This window comes from Cupressus sempervirens, chromosome 4 (assembly GCF_028749045.1).
Source record: "Cupressus sempervirens isolate cs-2001-9-10 chromosome 4, ASM2874904v1, whole genome shotgun sequence".
NCBI classification, from domain to species: Eukaryota; Viridiplantae; Streptophyta; class Pinopsida; order Cupressales; family Cupressaceae; genus Cupressus; species Cupressus sempervirens.
Window position 1 is genome coordinate 149,697,275 of NC_143121.1, and position 5,291 is coordinate 149,702,565.

Below are 5,291 nucleotides of genomic sequence, written 5' to 3' on the forward strand. Positions count from 1 at the left end.
GTTCAATAACTAATTTTGTATTCTAACGGTTTCTTATTATTAATTATAATATATGAAAATGGTTCATTTTGCCATCCATGTGGAAATGTGATACCAATTTATTCGGTGAGAAGAGGTGGGTTGTGACATCCTACGATGCTAAGGGCTTTATCTCAAGATCTAAAAGGGCTAGACCTCAAGATTTAAAAGGTATTTCCATTGTTGTAATTGTGCAAATAATCCTCAGCCTTCTGCATATGCATTTGCCAAAACATCACTAGCGGTGGCAACGATCTCCACTTGGTCGAGTTGACAATCTCTAGTGGACTGAGACTCTTCTCTGTGAAGCTTTGATATGGCGGCATGAAGAAGGATTTTGGTGCTCGACAGAGCTTCTTGAGCTTCTTGATGTCATTGTTGCTGGACTAGAAGAATCTGAAATGTCAGCGGCTGTGTGCAGAACTTATGAAAACCCTCAATTTTGTGAATCTATTGCAAAGAGAAAATGAAATGAAATATCTCAGATGCGAAGGATTGGTATTTATTAACAGCAGAATGCACATATGAAGGGTAGAGCGTCGAATGCACGTTGTGGCCTGCAATCGACCTTTGGGGACCCATTTGATTTACCATCTACCTCTGGAACCCATGTTGTGGCTCTTGTTCTCTTATCTATGTGGAGTAATTGCCGTAACGATTTTTTGAGCTTTATCATTCCCGTAAAATAGTGTCGCTTTGTATTGAATTAACCATTTCATTTTAAAATTTAGTTTTAGGTTTCTACTGTAAAAGGAATAAGGATTCATTATTGCTAAGATCTCAAATGAGAATTTTATTTCTAAAAGTTAAATATTAGTGCTTTGCATTTATTTATTTTTGTCATTACCTCTAGTTCCTAAGATAGATTCAATAGGAAGTCTTGCTTGAGCCTTAGAAGAAACCAAATGTGCTTATCCACATTTATTACCATTAATTCACTATCTTCGATCCATAAGTAGATAATGCCAAGAATGTCATAATCTTAGATTGAAAAAAAAAAATAGAAAACTAGCCAAGTAATTCAACAATTGAATTAAGTTAACATTATGATAATTTTGTCACACCTTCTATCCATGGTTTTTCTATATAATGATCTCTAGCCAAGAAATTGTCATCAATATTTCTAATTGCACCAAAGGATGCATCAAATACAAAGCTAGAGTGGAACATTTGGAATATGGATCTCAACAAACTTAACATTGGAAGACATGGTGAAAGGATCAAATATAGGATGCCATGGTTGCACCATAAGCACAATATGGTTCTATATATAGTTTTTTAATATATAAGACAGTACTATTATTCATAATTCAAAGGTTTGGATCATCAACTCTACATTTGGATGTGCAACCAAACTAGTGTGGGAGAAAAGATGTTTTTTGTTCCTTTAATCTGTGTAGATTAACTACACTATGATGCTCTATATTTTACCATTCCCAAAAAATAGTGTCATTCTATATTCAATACTAATAGATGACCATTTAATTATTTAGTTCTTAGTTACAAGTTTGTAAGGAATAATGAGTCATTGTTGCTAAAATCTCAATCTAAATTAATTTTGTTTCTATTTTTCATCATTCTCACAAGTGCCTATTACAGAGTAGATACAAAGACTAAATCATGTTTCTAAAAAGACATAGAACTGTGATTAGTTGCATTTGTTCCTACTAATTACTATCTTGAACCATTAGGAAGATAGTCCCCATATATTTCACAAGATTGATATCAAAATAGAAGATTGAGGAAGTCATTTAAGGATTAACTTAAGTTCACTTCAGAATAGTTTTGTCACACTTCACACCCACACTTTTATCTATAGCCAAGAAATTACCAAGAGTATTGCTAGTTGATCAAAGAAAGCATCAATATACAATTGGAATGGTATATTTTGAAGATCAATCTAAATAGACTTAATAGTAAAAGGAATGGTGAGAGGAACAAATTTAGTATGTCATGGTTTAAACATAAGTATAATTTGGTCCTAGATATATATTTTTTTAGAGAGAATATTTTCTTATCCAACAAAAAGGAAAATACAACTTTAACAAAGTCACATACACAAGACAAAAATATTAAGGTGATCTTTTAGAAATAATTGCCGAGCATTTTGGCCTAGTCAATCAAGGAAAAAAGAGTGGACCATAGACTACTTTAAGTAAAAATATATGACAAATGAAGAACAAATTTACTTTTATTTGAAGATGTAATATTTGATTAATCCTCAGAGGGAACACTAGAGGAGTCAATGATAGATAACAATTTTAATTGTCCCCTCATACATCAAAATATAGGCAAATTGTAGTGAAGGAAGAGAACAAGGATGTTCAAGAGCTGTCCTGGCCCAATTGCACCTATATTACAAGGCATAACACAATATCGGAGAAGATTCATGCTAGTATTTCTAAAGTTTAGGGTATTTAATAATGTACAGACCCTCTAAGACATGGTAGAAAAATTGTATTTCCTAGCATTATAAGAAGAATTAGAAGGACAGAAGAAATCTAAAGAGTGATTAGGGGAACATATAACCTAATAATCCATAGGAGTATTTAGCTATATAGAAGATTGTGTAGAACATAAAGTTTTATAGTCACACACGCGCGCGCGCGCGCGCAAATACTTTTATATATATATATATATATATATATATATATATATATATATATATATATATATATATATATATATATATATATATATATATATATATATATATTAGTAACTCTCTATCTTGATTTTAAAAAAATAGTACTACTTGTATGGTATATTACTAACTATAACATAATAAAATCGTTATAAACATACTAGATAGAATAGGGAATAAGAAACCCACCTGAAGTTCAATAGCATAAGATAGAGACTTCATAGTTTAGAGTACAAAGCTGCTACCAAGCATTTCACATATAATTCTATATTCATTTAATCTGCTCAACTTCACAATATAATTTTTTGTTTTTCAATTTATCAATGAATTTTTTTTCCTATTTTTCAACAAGTTGATTCATAGTCCTCACTTTTGTTTACACTTGTTGCGAATGGAAGAAATTCACATTTGATAAAGATGATATAAATGCCAAATGTGATACAATCTAGATGTTTGATGGTGCTAGCTAATACAATTTGATTTGTATCTTCACCTTTGGAAAGCTAAATTTCTCTATCTAAGTTTTAACTAGGTCCAACATCCATCAAAATCATACTTGACTATAAACATAGTGAAATAATAATGTGATAGGGGATATTTCCCTTCTTGGTTCCTTTTTATATGACCAAATATTTTCAAAAATACAAAGATGAAATTATAACCACTTGTGTAGATAAGTATAGTACAAACACATAAGATTCTATCATCCTTTTCCACATACTCATTTGACATTTTTATAGTTGGGAGGCTCTTCATTAGTGATAACCATAAGATAATCTCATCTTCAAGATATTAATTTTGATGTAGAAAAGGAAACATTGAAGAAAGTTTAGAAATTTTGATGTGACAAATGCGATGAGACTAAAATCTTCAAAAAATCTCTTGAATTAAATGAGTTACAACAACAACCAATAATGTGGGTAGTTGTTAAAATATCATAGATTAAATGTTAGAATCTATAAAAATGGAAATAACCTAAAATCTAATTGAAACTTTAGATCAAAAATTGAAACAAAGTAACGAAAATAATAGCGTTATACAAAATTGAAATATATGTTCAAAGGAATAACAAAATCAACATATAACTCTATTATATTACTGTAGCATACCTATATAATATCTTTGATATTTCAAACACATAAGGGATAACATATTTATAAAGGATAGAGCTTGTAGGAGGCTCGGGCATGGTGGAAACAAGTGTCTCAACATAGACCAAGTGGATCTTTGGTGGGGCTCAACTACCTCTTTTATACAAATGTGGTTAGAATCAACCAAATATCAAATAAAGTAGTTGGAGTCAAGATGAAGCCCACCTATATCCTCCTAATAAATAAGTTCACCTAAGTAAAATAAATCAAGAGGGAAATGAAGTAACCATGTAAGTTAACACCCACTTTAAGTACAAAATAGGGAGTATAATAAAAAAAATTAGCTAATGAGCCCCGAGAGAAAAGCCACATTAGGTGCCCATGTCTAATAAAAAGATATCCTCTCATAATTGGATAAAAAGAGAAAACCTACTGGGAAAACAATCCTTTCCAATACAAAGCAAAAAAGAAAAGCTAAAAAACTCTAGAAGAAGAAGACACATGTTGCATCCCAAGAAAAGAACACAAATAAATGAATTTTCTCTCTATAAAAAGTTTGGTGAAGATGTTTGCAATCTAAATGGATTCTTTGTAGTAATAAAGGTGAAGGAATTTCTCATAAATTAGCTATTGAATATGTTACATGTGATTCTCAATGTACTTTGTTTTGTGATGATGGACAAAACTGCATTAAATCTGCATACGACTTTGATTATAACTGAATATGATTGTTGGATTTTTGAAAGAAATGCCAAACCTAATGAGTATGTTGTGAATATAAATAGCCTCAGTAGTTGTAATAATTTTTCATTTATATTCTACTTCAGTAGATGCATGATAAATATAAAATTGTTTCTTTCTCGATAGAGAAACTAGTCAAGAACCAAGAGTGAAGCAATATGTAGAAGTAGATCTACGGTCCTAAGAATCGCTTGTCTAATCAATTTTTTTATGGACCACTAGGTAAATATCCACACCATTTTCATAATGAGTCCCATAAATATGAGTACCCTATATGTAATGTAGAATCCAATTTGTTTCTTTCTAATGCATCTCATATGGTTCCTACATAATCTGAGAGACCATGCCCACTACGTATGGAATATCAAGCCTCCTATGAGTCAAGTATATAAGTATGCTAAAAAATTGATGATACTAGGTAGCATCAACCAAGGGTGAAGAATAAGAAGCCTCAATCTTTACCCAATTTATATGAATGGAGTTGGTGAGGAATTCCAGTCATTTATGTGAAATACAAAGAACATATTAAGCGCATAATTAGGCTAACCAATGAATATACTAAAAGGTGAACTTGATTTATCTCAATACCTAATAATTAGTGAAGAATTTCTAAGTCAGACATTAAAAACTAATCATGTAGGTAATCTTTGACTCCTATGATGTCAGATACACTCCTTGTGTTGAACAAGTCATCAACATCAACATATAGGGCAAGAAAATTGAGAGTTTCTTTGTGTTGCAAGATATGGTTGTTTGGATCAGAATGTTAATGAGTGAACCCAACTAATGGAAGGAAG